This window comes from Halichoerus grypus, chromosome 1 (genome assembly GCF_964656455.1).
Source record: "Halichoerus grypus chromosome 1, mHalGry1.hap1.1, whole genome shotgun sequence".
NCBI classification, from domain to species: Eukaryota; Metazoa; Chordata; class Mammalia; order Carnivora; family Phocidae; genus Halichoerus; species Halichoerus grypus.
Genome location: NC_135712.1, coordinates 35093455 through 35110346, shown reverse-complemented (window position 1 = coordinate 35110346; position 16892 = coordinate 35093455). Strand labels below are relative to the sequence as shown.

Below are 16892 nucleotides of genomic sequence, written 5' to 3'. Positions count from 1 at the left end.
ACCAGTTATGCTTCAGTAATTTCTTTTTTCCCCTATTATTTTCCTAATAATACAGGAGTCCAAATGATTAAGATAACTATATTCAAAAATCAGTAGTTTGAAGACATTTTTTACCCCAACGGAGGTATAATGGCTTTAGCAAGATTCTGTAGTTACTCCTAAAATATTTAAACCTTTTTCATGCATCCCATACATCTCAAGTTATTCTAGACTTAAACTTGAGATATCATAACAGACAACTCTTTTTTTTTTTAAAGATTTTATTTATTTATTTGACAGAGAGAGACACAGCGAGAGAGGGAATACAAGCAGGGGGAATGGGAGAGGGAGAAGCAGGCTTCCTGTGGAGCAGGGAGCCCGATGCGGGGCTCGATCCCAGGACCCCAGGATCATGACCTGAGCCGAAGGCAGACGCTTAACGACTGAGCCACCCAGGCGCCCCCAGACAACCAATTTTATTGAAAATTGTTAACTAAGAATCCAATGTCTGTGTACCCAGAAAAAAGATTTTTGTTTTGGGTCTAATCCACATATCCTTATTTTACCAGTCTTCTTTGCAGCAAGTATAAAGTCTTTTTATTACTTGCAAATGCTATTTCTTATAGAATACCTTTTCTTTTGTTTTATAAACAAATTTATTTATTCAAATAAAAAAAGAAGTACTCAACTAGTCTTCAACTAATGCATTATCTTTCTGCTAAAGAGTTAAGACTGTGAACTTAACTTAAAAAAAAAAAAAGACTTGAGAAATAATAGCTAAAATTTAAATTGCCACATTTGACCCTTACATCAAAAGGCCCAAAACTTTTACTCTTCTAGATGAGGGGAAACAATATATGAAAACAGCATAGTTCCCAAAAATTCATTAATTTATTCACCCATTTAATAAATTGTTGTTAAACGTTTCCAAACAGTCTAACAAATAAATGTACAATCACTTGATGAGAAAAGTGTCATAGGGGAAATGATGATGGTTCCATGAGACATTGTTTCAATTCTGATTCCTTTTGGGAGGGAGAAGAGGAATGCCATCTCTAAAATGTGGATATTGGTTTTGGATTTGGGAAGTAAACTTATTACCTTAGCAAAATTATCACAATTACATTTCCTTATACAAAACTCATATTTATATATATATTTTTAAAGAATTTATAACACAAGGACCAATAACAAAGGTTAAAAAAGAATAGAGTATTGTCATATTACACAGGACTCTTCCAGCTGCAAGTATGAGAACACAATTCTGAATAGGCTGAAAAGCAACAGAATGTTAATGATTGAGATCCAGGTGTGGAATTAGACTCCCAAGATTAGTGCCCTGGCTCCTCTTGTGATATCCTGAACTAGTCACTGCGTGGTAGACACCATGATGCACCACCCAGATCCCCGTTGCTGAAGGGCTTGAGTCCCCAGTGGAGAGTGCCATTGGCAGTAGCCTTTAATTGTTAGTACTTTATTTTTTTACTTTTTATTATTATGTTATGTTAATCACCATACATTACATCATTAGTTTTTTTTTTTTTTTTTTAGTTGGATCCTGTTTTCTTTTTTTTTCTTTTTAAAATTTTTTTATTGTTATGTTAATCCCCATACATTACATCATTAGTTTTAGATATAGTGTTCCATGATTCATTGTTTGTGCATAACACCCAGTGCTCCATGCAGAATGTGCCCTCTTTAATACCCATCACCAGGCTAACCCATCCCCCCACCCCCCTCCCCTCTAGAACCCTCAGTTTGTTTCTCAGAGTCCATAGTCTTTCATGGTTCGTCTCCCCCTCCGATTTCCCCCCTTCATTCTTCCCCTCCTGCTATCTTCTTCTTCTTCTTTTTTTCTTTTCTTTTTTTTTTTTTTTTAACATATAATGTACTATTTGTTTCAGAGGTACAAGTCTGTGATTCAACAGTCTTACACAATTCACAGCGCTCACCATAGCACACACCCCTCCCCAGTGTCTATCACCCAGCCACCCTATCCCTCCCACCCCCTACCACTCCAGCAACCCTCAGTTTGTTTCCTGAGATTAAGAATTCCTCATATGAGTGAGGTCCCCTTCTTTAGGGGGTCTGGGATGGACACGGTGGAGGTTGGGAGATTCTCAGTGTTTTGGGGGATAAATTGGGGCAGGGACTCCCCAGCAGCTGAGGGCCTTTCTCTTCCTCTTGCTCTCAATGGGGCTGGTGGTCCAGGGGGCTCTTACTCCTTGGAGGCCATGTGGACCATAAGGTCCACCACCCGGTTGCTGTAGCCAAATTCATTGTCATACCAGGAAATGAGCTTGACAAAGTGGTCGTTGAAAGCAATGCCAGCCCCAGCATCGAAGGTGGAGGAGTGGGTGTCACTGTTAAAGTCGCAGGAGACAACCTGGTCCTCAGTGTACCCCAGGATGCCCTTGAGGGGCCACTCTGATGCCTACTTCACCACCTTCTTGATGTCGTCATATTTAGCAGCTTTCTCCAGGTGGCAGGTCAGATCTTCCACGGATACATTGGGGGTGGGGACACGGAAAGCCATGCCAGTGAGCTTCCTGTTCAGTTCAGGGATGACTTTGACCACAGCCTTGGCAGCGCCAGTGGAAGCAGGGATGATGTTCTGGGCAGCCCCTCGGCCATCCTACCACAGCTTCCCAGAGGGGCTGTCCACAGTCTTCTGGGTGACAGTGATGGCATGGACGGTGGTCATGAGTCCCTCCATGATGCTGAAGTTGTCATGGATGACCTTGGCCAAAGGAGCCAAGCAGTTGGTGGTGCAGGAGGCATTGCTGACAGTCTTCAGGGAATTGTCATACTTCTCATGGTTCACACCCATCACGAACATGGGGGCATCAGCAGAAGGAGCAGAGATGATGACCCTCTTGGCCCCGCCCTTCAAGTGAGCCCCAGCCTTCTCCATGGTGGTGAAGACCCCAGTGGACTCCACAACATACTCAGCACCAGCATCACTCCATTTGATGTTGGTGGGATCTCGCTCCTGGAAGATGGAGATACTTTCCATTGATGACAAGCTTCCCGTTCTCAGCCTTGACTGTGCCGTGGAATTTGGCATGGCTAGAATCATACTGGAACATGTAGACCATGTAGTTGAGGTCAATGAAGCAGTCATTGATGGTGACAATATCCACTTTGCCAGAGTTAAAAGCAGCCCTGGTGACCAGGCACCCAATACGGCCAAATCTGTTCACTCCAACCTTCACCATCATGTCTCAGGGATGCGGCTGGCACTGCACCAGAAGATGCGGCTGTCTGTCCAACGGGGAGGAGCAGAGATGCTTCCCCTTTCTTGACTGGATCATTTGTTCTTTGGGTGTTGAGTTTAATAAGTTCTTTGTAGATTTTGGATACTAGCCCTTTATCTGATATGTCATTTGCAAATATCTTCTCCCATTCTGTCGGTTGTCTTTACTTTTAAGGATTGCCTCAAGTGAAAAATCTACCCTGTCTAAAGCCACACCCTCTCCCCTAGGTGGCCTACATCTAAACACTGAGTAAGTGGGCTATAAAGAACCGTTTGCAGCAACAGGACATCTTTGAAGTAACATCATAGCCCCAGAGCCCCAGGAAACTCCCAAGAGTCTTTAAACCTTCACAGCAGCTCATGTTCTCTCTCTCCCTACTTCTGCTTTTTTCCCTTCCCTTCCGTAGGTATTGGTCCAAGAACACAGTTTAAATACTTGGGATACCAAACTCCACCGGAGGGTGTTTCCTGGGAAATCCAATCGGTGACAACTTTCCTCCCTAAACTTCTATTTTCTCATCCATAAACAGAGAATAGTAGAACATTTCTCCCTGGATTGTTATGCAATTTCATTGAAATATTCACAAAAGGTACTTAATCTTGTGATTTACATATAGTAAATAGTGTATACATTTTATCTATAATGATAATGATTATGATGACTGGGAAAGAGAAATGAGGTGGACAGGCATGGTGTGATTTCAGTATTCCAAATGATGTCATTATGGTCTATCACTTTCTTGCTCCCTCCAGTTTAATTTTTTTAATAAACAACCACATTTTCTCAGTTAGCTTTGTGTGTTTGCCTCATTTGCTCTTATTACCAACCAGTACCATCCCTGTGGTAGGAAGAGACCAGAAGTGAACTGAATGATAAAATAAATCTTTCTCTCCCCTTCAAGAGGGATGCCCCTTGATTTTAAGCCCTGGCCTGATTCTCATAATGTTACTTATTACCCTCCAGACCAAATCTACCTGGCATATTGACAGTGGTCAAATTTTTACTGAAAGTTAGGCTTGTGTACTTTTTGAAATGTTCATCTTCCAGAAAGAGTTAATTCCTTACATAGTTTAAAAGATGAATGAAACTTTTTTTTTTTTCCTCAGATCTCCTGAGAGTAGACACTGACAAGGAGAATAAAGAAAGAGAAATGAAGGTCACCACAGGGAAGGGCTGAAATAGGGAGAAGAAAAGAACCGACAGGCTTAAAACTCCTGAAGATACATGCCCTCTACTTTATAATACTGCACTGGGCCAGTGTTGCATCACAGTGTCAAATATAAATATTTGGGCATAAATATGTTCTTCCTTAAAGATGACATCAAACTGATATTATCATTATACAGTAAAGTAACAGTCTCTGGCCATAGAAAGTTGAATTTGTTTTAACAAACTCTCCTTTCAAAAATAAAAATTCCTAACTTACAAAATATTTTTATCTTGGACTACAGTGCTTTGGCTTTCTACCTAAGTAAATCAGGTAACTATCAAGTAAATTCATTATTATTTCCCTAATTTCCCATTATTGGACAGTTTGATTTCTTCCACTATGCACAACTGTAATCAATACTTAAGCAAGTATTTTCAAACACACAGTCTTTCCCATTATTTCTTTAAGATAAAGGCCTAATAAGATATTGTTAAATAAGAGCTTTTTAAAACTTGACAGTGAGATGAGAAAACCTGTGTGTAAGTAAAGCTTCCTAAGACACTGGAGTGAAAGCACATAAGCTGTCCCATACTGTCCCACAAGCTCAAATGTTGCTTGCCATTAGTATGCCTGTAAGCTATGCTCCTTTCTTCTGCAGTCGCCTCCTGCAGTCTCAGGGCATGACTTCCCTCAATCTGATCCTGATCTTCCCTATGGCACTTAATTTCCAACCATGGGTACAGACCTGACCCTCAGCTTCTTTCAGTACTACACATTTCACTGAAAGCTTAGAAAAAAACACAAGTGAATTACAACACAGATATTTTTAAATGTCACATTCAATAGGACTTCCTTAAGAGTTCAAAGGCCCAATCCCTTCTACAGCATTTTCCAAAGGCATGCAATTTATAACCCAGCTCCTGGCTCGCTTCACTGTGGTAGAGGGAAAACAATCCCATCAGGTCAGCGTTCCCATTCATAGTGAGGAAGGGCCTGGGCATCCCCTCCTCCTGTTATGGTTCAAGAACCTGTCACTCTAAGGTTTAGAGAGAAAGTCAACTCTTCACCTTCCCAGGAACATAGTCCTACTATCAAGGTACTAATGCCCTAGTACTAGAGGATTTGTTTTGGATCCCAAGAAATTTTCAGGAGACAGTAAATACCACTTTCCAGCCTCAAGAGTATGGTTTTAAAATGAAATTAAAAATTCAAAGTCCAGTCTCAAAAATTTGCAAAGGGTGGGTTATATTGGATATGAAATAACTTCACATATGAGACTTAACAGAACAGTCCATATTGCACTGCATCAAGCTTTGTTCTGCTTCTATTCAGTTTGCTCCAGGCATTAGGTGAGGAGAAGGTATGACTCTACGTCTTCTGCTAGCCCCCCCAATATGATGGCTCAAGTAACAGCACCACAGAACACTGAATAGCATTTGATCATACACAATCATGGCAGGTTTGGGGAGAGGAGGTATGAATCCATATTTAAGAACACACGTATATAATAGGAACGTAATCTACAGAGAATTGCTTAAAAGTATGAAACTAATTTTTATTGCTAAACAGAACTCCATTTCTTAAGAAGATTCTTCATTAATGTTTAAATTTCAGACACTTAAATGATATCTCAAAAGCTTTCTCAAAGAACAGACACTTGATGAGCTCCAAAGTTAAAGATCTACTCATAGAAAACAGAAGATGCTTGCAACTTCATCTTGAAAGAGTTCTTTTCTATTTTTTGCTGCTATTCCTGACAATGTTTAAAAAATAATAATGACAACAATAATAATGAAGATACCTTGCTATATCAGGGCTCTTCTGTGCAGATATATATATAAGAAATTTGAAGTTTCAAAATGAATAGCTGTCTGGAAACATTAAGTAAAGGTGATAAAACCTGCATAATTTGAATAAACACTGCTGAGGATTCCAATATATTACAATGTTTTAAAAGGTGTTATTTACTTACTTGAGGACCAGATGGGTTAAACACAATTCTTGGGCATTTTGTGTAAGCTACTGTTGTCAATGAAAAATTTAAGGCAGATAAAGATTGCTCACACCCTACCAAAATCTTACTGCTAAATTATAATTAAAATACATTTCAGACCAAAGTTTGCCACATTTATTTTTACCATACAAACATTCAAACAATATTAGCAAGTTTAAAGAAATAATAATATATAAAGAAATAATAGTATATCTTGTTCTATATACCAGATGAAGTTAGCTTTTGATCATTTTAGTTGCTCTGACCACTACCTTGCATTAAAGATTTATTTATGGTAGACTATCCAATGCTCTAAAAGGAAGATTTTTATTACATTTATAGTTGACATCGGGTATGCAGCATCTTCCACATTTGCAGCCAAAGAAAACTGGGAATTTAGTTTGGAATATCATCTTTAAAGATACATGCTATTTGCCTAGCAGAATTATTTGTTCCTTTCATGCAGTGTGGCGAGTGTCTCTAGTTATTTCAGTCATGCACATATGTGGGATCCCATTCATTTCACAAATAATTGAAAGTTCATTTCTAACACTTGTTATACTAATTAGCAAAATTGTGGCTCTTGCTTGAGATGTAGATATAGATTGCAAAAGCAATTTGTATAGCAACCTCTGGATTAAATACTAGATAACTATTTCTGAAGTATGATTGCCTTTATGATGAATCTTGAAATCAGGTAAAGTAAGTCTTCTTCCTTTGTTCTTTTATTCAAAGTTGTTTTAGCTATTCTAGGTCCTTACATTTCTACATAAATATTAGAGTCAAGTTATCAATTTCTACAAAAATGCCTAACAGGATCTTGATTTAGACAGCTATGAGACTAAACATTAATTTAGAGAAAACTGACAGTTGAGCAATATTGAATCTTCTGATCCATAAATGTGGTGTGCATCTCTATTTATTTAGATATTCTTTCGTTTCTCCAAGAAATATTTTGCAGTTTTCAATGTATAAGTTTACAATTTTATCATGTTTATTCTAAAGTATTTCATATTTTTGATGCAGATGTAATTTTATTGAATTATTTATTTAAGTTTTCAAGTATATGCTGCTAGTATATAAAAAATTATTTTTTATATATTGATATTTTATCTTGTAAAATTATTAGCTTATACTATAGTAATACTAAAATACTTGTTATTTTAGCAGAGTTTTTTTGTTGTTGTTATTGTTTTGTTTTGTTTTGTGCTCATTCCCTAGGATTTCTATATAGATGACTTTTTGAGAATAAAGATAATTTTACTCCTTTTACCCGATCTTAATGGCTTTTATTTATTTCTCTTTCCTTGTTGCATTATAATATTGAATAGAAGACTTCAGAGCAAATATCTTAGTTTTTTTTTCTTTTTTCCTTTCCTTTTCTTTTTTAAAATTTCATTTTTATTGAGGTGTAATTGACATATGAAATTGTCAGATAATTAAAATGTACATTGTTGTGTTTTGCTATCTACTTAATGAACATGTCCATCACCTCACATAATTGTCTTTTTCAAAGAGTACACTTGATATTTTATTTATGCATTTTTTTTTTCCTTTTTACATTGGGCATGATTTTAAAAATTTAGTGGTAAAATTGTTTATTGAAAGTAATTAACAGCTTCCATATGTAGGCATACAAGTAAAATACCTTTCATCTTTCCAGCCTTTAAAAAGAACAAAATTAGCTTAATTGTTGCATTTCTATCTTACTAAAAGGAACATAATATTTTTAAATGCTTAAATATTTTCTATTGCACATGCCAAAAAACAAGTGGCTTTAAAAGTGTTTTCTCAGCTCCATGTTTGTAGTTCAACAACACCCAGTGTTTCTGTTCAATTCCACTACTCAGTATAAATTTACAACTTCAACCTAGTATTTACTAATTATCCACTACCCTGACATCTAATTTTTAAAAATAATTTGAATTTCTAAATCACTTCAAAACCTAATGGAACTCAAATGCTATTACAGCTGAAACCACTTAATAGGGCCTTGTTAATAAAGACAATCTAGTTAAATTAGGCACTTTCAGTGAACATATTTTATCTTGGCCACTTGATGTAATCCAAAATAATAACGATGGCTAATAAGTATGGCCTGATAACAGGGACATTTACTCCATTAACCATTTGCCTGGGCTGTTCTGATTTTTCTGTTTCAGAGTTAGTAAGAGTCGCTGATTTGAGAGCTTCTATTATAAATTCTGATTTGTGGTTTATATGAAGGAAAACAAGTGCCTATAATACAGTGATACCAGTATAAATAACTATGTGTACAAAATCATGTCCAATAATATAAACCTTTATAACCTTGCCCAGAAAACTAAAACTAGATCCTTTTCATAATGACCATTACTATTTTTATTTTAGTTCTATTAATTATCAGAACTGAAATATCACAAACTCTCATTAACATTATATTACAGGTTTGAAACACTTTGCAAACTGTATAACATTATCATCAGTTTTAAGGCCCTTCAGAAAAAATACTATAGGCTTATAGAGCAGCAGACATTTGTTTTAAAAGTTACCATCAACATTTAAAAGCAATGTGTCTTAGAGGGTTTTTTTGGTGGGGGAGGGGCAGAGGGAGAGAGAGTGAATTTTAAGCAGGCTCCACGCCCAGTGCAGATCCCAACATGGGGCTCAATCTCATGACCCCAAGGATCATGACCTGAGATAAAATCAAGAGTCTGAGGCTCAACTGACTGAGCCACCCAGGTGCCCCTTAGAGTTTGTATCTTTTTTCTATTCATCTCCAGTAAAATTTAGTCCAACAGTCAGCAGTTTCTCTAAACAGTGTGACACATCAAGTGTTTTACATATATATATATATACTCTGTATAAGAGAAATAATGGAATAATTTCATTCATAGGTCAAAAAAAATTTGTTCATGTCCTTATGGCATATTAGTTTCCTTATTCCAAAGTTCTTAAATCTTTAGACCAATTTGCATATCCAATACCTTACCAGCACCTTTCTTTTCATTTATTTATTCAATATTTATCATATACCAATTACATGTCAAATATTATAATATGCTTTGACACAAATATGAATTGCACCTTATTTTCCATTGTCAACTTGGCATTATCCTGCCCATTCTATATTCTGTCCTGTAGAGAAGCCCAGAACTACATTTGTCTGAATTCTCTTACACTACTACTATTCTGGGTTGGATCTACCAATGAGGGCTTCTCTCATGAAATCTTTAGGAGGAAAATAAGCCATTTTTCTACAGTTGCCACTGTGTTCATGCAGTTAAGATTATCTATATTGGCTTATCCTGGCTTTCAGGGGGACCTTCTAGAAATCACACATTATGATCAGCCAGCTAATATCTCTAATGTAGACTTCCCTTGGATTCCAAGTTAGTAAGGTAGGGTCCTCTGGAAAATCACTCACCCTGGTGGTGGAGGTGGATGACACTTCTAGAAGAAACCTACCATCATTTCTTTCACTTAGGATATCTTGGAAATGGTTTTTCTAATCTCATGCCCCAAACCTCCCAAAATTTGAATAACTTTCTAATTCCAGGCTAAATCATTTTTTCTACTTCCACTTTTGGCCAAGAGAGAGCAACATGTAATGAATTTACCCTCTCATCAGAAACAAATAAAAAAACTGAATACAGTATGGAATATGTTTTTTAAGAATTGGATAACAGCCAGTCCAAAACAATAATCCCTGAGATATAGAAAACAAGCTGAGTCCTCAGATTATCCCCTTACTTCTTGAAGAGAATTTCCAAGCCACAGTCCAGGAAAGGAAAACACAGATGGAGCCTGGTGATATCCCTGAGTTGAAAATATAGAAGTGTTCTCAAAGGCATTGGTGGCTAGAGTTTGCAAGCTAACATACCGGATAAGAGAGACATACACAGAGAGGCTGCTTCAGAGATCTACAGAGAATCCCTGCTGAGTCTTCAGTTTAGTACTGATGAATGAATGTGCATGAGGAAACTACTCAAAAACTACCCGAAAGGAACAGGTGAAGGTATCTGTAGCACCTACATAGGGCTAGGAATAGTTTTTGCTATCACCAGCCTGAATTGAAAAGTCTTGTAATTCACAAGACTCTGTGTAGAGTACTCAGAATGATATTTTCATGATACTAAGACCTTAGAAAGAAAGGCCTGCACACTGGTATGGTCCCACCTTACAAAGTTTAAAAGCAAGCTTCAAAAGGGTCATACTATTTTCAAATAACTTAATAGTGTTCCAGAACAGAGAGCATTCAAATACTTATAGGAATACAAAACTATGCAGCACATAAAAGGTAAAATTTATGTTGTCTGTGTTTGAATAAAAAAAAATTACCAGGCATTAAAAAGGGGGTGGGGTATATGACCCATAATGAAGGAATAAATCACATAACTGATATGGACCTGAAAATAACACAGGTTCAGATGATTTCACTGAAAAATTCTATCAAATACTTAAAGAAGAAAAAATAATTCCACACAATATTTTTTTAAAGGAAGGTATAGAAAAAAAATAAGAAATGAGCAATAAATAGGACAAATAACAAATAGTAAAATGGTAGAATTCCAACCATATCAATAACCACATTAAATATATGTGGCCTAAACACTACAATTAAATAATAGAGACTGTAATCTGCCTATAAGAAAACAATTTTAAGTGTAAAGAGAATATAAGTTAAAAGTAAAAGGATGGAAATATTAACCATATTAATGCTAATCAAAAGAGTGGTGCCTATATAAATATTAAACAAACTGTATTTCAGAGTGAAGAACATCCCTATGGATAGAAACAAGTATTTGGTAAGTTTGAATGGAACAATTAATCAAGAGTATATAGCAATGCTAAACATTTAGGCATCCAATAAGAGAGATTTTAAAAACATGGTAAATCTGGTAAAACTGAAAGGAAAATAGAAAAAATTCACAATTATAAAAGATTTTAAAATTTTTAATATTTGGTAGAACAAGCTAACAGAATTTAGAAAGAATACAAAAGACTTGAAGAACACTACTGACTTGACTTAATTCATATTTATAAAACATCAATCAATAATAGTAAAATATATATATTTTTTCAAATTCACATAGAATACTTAATAAGATTGACCATAAAACAAATTTTATAAATGCAATACTAATCAAATCATATAAACTATATGATATAACTATCAAGAGAGTAAATAAAAGGTCAAAACAGAATGATAAATAAAAATGTACCCTTCTTAGAAACTAATTAACAGACATCTAAATAATATGGATCAAAAAATCAAAAGTAAAATTAGAAAGCATTTTGAACAAAATGCCAAAAATAACAAAATACATAGAATTCTGAGGAATACAAATAAGACAGTGCTTAGATAAAAATTTATAGCAATAAATGTCTATATTAGAAAAGAAGAAAGGTCTCAAATCAATGCCATCAAATTCAATCTTAGAAACTAGAAAAAGAACAAAACCAAATTAAACAGAAAAATAATAAGGAAATAAAACAATAAATGAGACAAAAAAAGGGAAAACAATAGAAAAAAACTCACTGAAACCAAAAACTGATACTTTGAGAAGATCAATGAAATTGATAAATCACTATTCAGACTGATTGAAAGAAATAGATACAAGTGGCCAGTATCAGGAATAAGAGAAGTGATTAACTAAAAATTTTACAGGACAAAATGACAATAAACTAATAAGGAAATAAAAATATAAACAATATGACAATATAAATTAGACAGCTTAGATGACATGGACAAATAATCAAAAGGCATCAACTACCAAAACTCACTCAAAAAGAAATATATAACCTGAATAACCCTATATTTATTAGTAAAATTAAATTTTCAGTCAAATACCTTTTAAGATAAAACTTCAGATAACTTCACTACTGAATTATACTACAAATTTCAGGAAAAATATAATATCAATATTTCACAAACTTTTCCAGAAAATTGAAGGGGAAAAACACTTCTTATCTATAAGGTGAACACCAAAACCTACTCAACATAAACTATGGAGGAATAGCCTTGATGAACATAAATGCAAAACAACAAAATTTTAGCAAATAGAATCCAAAAAATACCTGAATAGAATAATATATCATGACCAATTGAAATTCATCCCAAGAATTCAAGGTTGGTTTAACATAAAAAAAAATAATCATATTAACCATATAAACAGAAGATAAAAGCAATTACACATGATCGCCTCAATAAAAACAGATGAATCATTTGACAAAAAGTTAACACTGATTCATGATGCAAACTTTTAGTAAATAGGAATAGAAGGAAATTCACCCAGCCTACAGAATGGCAATGGCACCTATGAAATATTGGTGAGATATATATATATATCACCATATATATATACCATATATATATATATATATATATATATAAATGTTAGCAATGATGTGGAGCAATTGAATTTTCTTATACTGTTGTTTGGTTTAACATATTTAAATCACCTTAAAAAACACTTGGGCGGTTTCTCAAAAATATAAACTTACACCCACCATACCATCCTGCCATTCTAATCCTAGATGTTTATCTAATTGAAATGAAAGCATATGTTCTTATGAAAACATGTACTCAAATGTTCATATCAATTTTATTTTTAATAAACATTCTTCAACAGTAAATGGATAAACAAATTGTGCTATATCCATATGATGAAATACTACTCAGCAATAAAGAGAAATAAACTACTGATACATGCAACAGCATGGATGATATCAAAATAATTATCCTGAATGAAAGAAGACCAAAAAGAGTACTAGTATATAATTCAATTTATATAAAACTCTGGAAAATGCAAACAATTCTGTAGTGACAGAATTCAGGTAGTTGCTTATGGACAGGGGTGGTTGGGAAGTTGATGAAGGGATGTATTACAAAGGAGCATAAGAAATCTTTTGTGAGTGTTAGTCATTATTTTGAATTTGTGGGTGGTTTCATGGGTGTATATATAAGCCCAAACTCATGAAACTGTACATTCTATAGCTCAATAAAATGAAAAAAAACCTTTTTTTTTTCTTTTTTTTTTTTTGAGAGGGAGGCAGGGGAAAAATAGAGGGAGGGGAAGAGAAAGGGAAAAAAAATACCTTTTGACTGAAAAAAACTTACTTTGCTTGCCTATTTTCTTGATATAACCTTTACTAAGAGAGAATTGTTCCCAAATAACTTGCAGTCTAGCAAATAAAATTGAAATGTAAAAAGTTCTATATACTAAATTGTGTGCAACACAATATATTACAAGAGCAGTCTGAACAATATGAACCCATGCAACTAGCTTCTAAACATAAATGGCCAATTCAAAATACTTATTAAAAGTTTTTTTTTTTAACTCTTAATTTTTCTTGTAGAAATCGTACCAGGACTAGTTTAAATATTTAATTTAATAAACAATTTGTACCCAAAAGATTGAAATTCTTATAGATCAAAAATACACAAAAAATTAAAAAAAATAAAAATAAATGGCTAATAGGGAGAAGGTAAATAGCTCAGCATAGCTGACAAAAAGAGGAAAAGGAGAAGACAGAAAAATATAATCCTGAATAGATAAATATGAAACCAATCATGAGTGTTTTTTTTTTTCCAGGAAAGCCTATAGATATTAAGTCATACTGTGTGTTTATAGGAGAGCAACATGAGGGTGTATTTTGACACACATGGAGATATTAACTATAGTTGAGAAACTTTGGTTGCAAGTGACAGAAAATCCAATTCAAATTGTCTTTGGTAAATAAGTAAAAAATCAAATACATGTATTGGTTCACACAATTAAAACTTAAGTGTTCAGCTAAATTAAAGTTTGATCCAGAGACTAAAATGAGTTTCTGGATAGGGTTTTTCTGCATCTTTTTGCTCTTCTCTCTTCCAAGCTGACTTTCTTCTCAGTCTCCAAATAGTATTAAGATGATCTACCTACCAGCAGTTCCCATTCTATAAATTCTAAGATATAAACCCAGTGGGAAAAAGTCCATGCTTCCTTTCCAACACTCTGTCAAACATGTATTTAATTCTCAATAGCTTTAATTGGGTCAAAAGTCCATGGATTAATCACTTAGGTAAAGAGAGAGGAATGTTCCAATTGTCTGATTTGCAAACAAGTCATATACCCACTCCTATTACCATGGGGTTGGAAAAGGAAGTGGTTGCACAAAGAAATTTGATAATCTTAGCAGGAAGAGTGAAATCAGATGTAAATGTAAAAAAAAAAAAAAAAAAAAATACCACAGGGAAAAATAAAAGCTTTTTATAAGGAAAAAAAATGTGTCATGAGTGCATGTATAAAGATATTTGTATTTTCAGAGGTGATTAACTGTGGGATTTCCTTTTGTCGGTGTTCTCTAGGAAGTAAAGATGACAAATATTATTTCAAAAAATATTTATTGAGTGCCCATTGAGAGTTAATCATTTTGCTAGGCACTAAAGATATTGAATCAAGCAAGATGTGGTTACTGTCCTCAGTAAATTTATAGCTTAGTGTAGGAAATAAGCAATTTTGTTAAATGTTACAAATTTGCAAGGAGTCATGGGAGCCAAAAGAAGGGCTTCAAGATCATATCAGGAGTTTGCGTTGATATTGCTTGAGCCAAATTTGGAAGGGCAGGAGTTAACTAAACGAAACAATATTACAGGACTGGGGTTAATAAGACTGTTATGGCAGAGAGATCAATGGGAAGAGGGACCCAGAAATGGAAAAAGCCTTGGTGCATTAAGGGCACTTAAGTAGAGAACACTGGAGTGTGGGAACATGAGAGTAAATAAAGTTCTTTAGGTAAACAGGGAGCTTATCAACAAGGGTTTTGCATACTAAGCTAAGTTTGCATTACTTTAATGCTGCATTTATCACTTAGAATCTGGAAACCAAACAATGCTGACAAGTTTCAGTTATTTCCTTAAAAGTAATGTGTCTCTGAAAAACAAACTGAGGGTTCTAGAGGGGAGGGAGGTGGGAGGATGGGTTAGCCTGGTGATGGGTATTAAAGAGGGCACGTTCTGCATGGAGCACTGGGTGTTATATGCAAACAATGAATCATGGAACACTATATCAAAAACTAATGATGTAGGGGCGCCTGGGTGGCTCAGTTGGTTAAGCGACTGCCTTCGGCTCAGGTCATGATCCTGGAGTCCCTGGATCGAGTCCCGCATCGGGCTCCCTGCTCGGCAGGGAGTCTGCTTCTCCCTCTGACCCTCCCCCCTCTCATGTACTCGCTCCCTCTCATTCTCTCTCTCTCAAATAAATAAATAAAATCTTTAAAAAAAAAAAAAAATTAAAAAAAAAAACTAATGATGTAATGTATGGTGATTAACATAATAATAAATATATATATATATATATAAAAAAAATAAAAATTAAAAAAAAAAAAAAGTAATGTGTCCCCCTGTCTGTGTGTGCAGGTTGCTGGTAGTCATCTTTTACTAAAGTTATGTACTTTGAAAACTTCACCTAAGGAAAGCTCTTGCCTAGGGGGCTGAGTTCTTGCCATTACAGCTCCACTGACTGGAGTCTTAGTCCTAAAGGATGACAGATTATGGTTCAGGAAAATGTGCCAAGCTTTCACTTTTATAATTAGGATTTCTTTGAATACCTTTGTGTAAGTAGCTAAACAAAGAATGTTATGGTAGATTCTAAGTTGCAAAGGACTAAAATGCTAATGGAGACCAATTTTTCAATAAGTCTAAAGAAAGAGTTAATTGGGAGAATTTGAGAGGCGTTATAAAGACTGCGGAAGGGATTTAGGAAATTTTCTTTTTAAGAATACAGAAGACCTAGGCATCCATACAAATAAAGTGATAGGAATTATGGGAGAGAAAATTTTTGAAAATATATGAGAGAGTTTAGACAATTGAAGGAACAAAATTCTCCCTCAGTCTAGAGTAAAGATAAAAAGAAATAGATGATATTGTGGAGAAATTTTGAGGTGGATGATAGGAAGTTGAAATGACTAATTTTGAGTGTCTTCGATTTTATTAGTTAAGTAGGAGTCAAGGTCTCTCAGCTATATGTTGTTCTACTGAAATGTGCTTAAAACACTGAGAATATGAACTTAAACACATAATCACATTAATGGGGAAAATGTTCTGCATTTTGGTTAAAAAATTTCTTACACCAATCTGCCTTAACAACAATCTTTCTGAAAAAAATCAGTGTTCTGGTTGACTGCAAGATCAATATGTGCCAAAAAGATGAGGTATTTTTTCCTTACAGCCATAGTACTACACTCTTCATGAAAGGTTTGAAAAATACATCAAAAATTCAAAGAAGATAACAAAAATATTGCATGATTCCCTTAACCTGAGATGATGACTAAAAAGAATGCACAGTGGGTAAGGCCACAGATTATGCAAAATCTGCCAAACTAAGAGTCTGTACAGATTTTCTCTAGTAATTGGGACAAATCCTTCAAGTGGTCAAAACTTCAGTTCATCTGTAATCTGTCAAATAAAGGATAAACAGATCAACAGATTCTTTTTAATAAACATAGATGTGTGATAGAATCTGTAATTTCAAAATACCATCCTCTCTTT

The 16892-nt window shown here is 34.7% G+C and overlaps 1 pseudogene; it reads right to left on the bottom strand.

Moving 5' to 3' along the window:
- Positions 1–2008: 2008 nt before the first annotated feature.
- LOC118526170 (glyceraldehyde-3-phosphate dehydrogenase pseudogene) lies at positions 2009–3256 on the bottom strand (annotated as a pseudogene).
- Positions 3257–16892: the final 13636 nt, after the last annotated feature.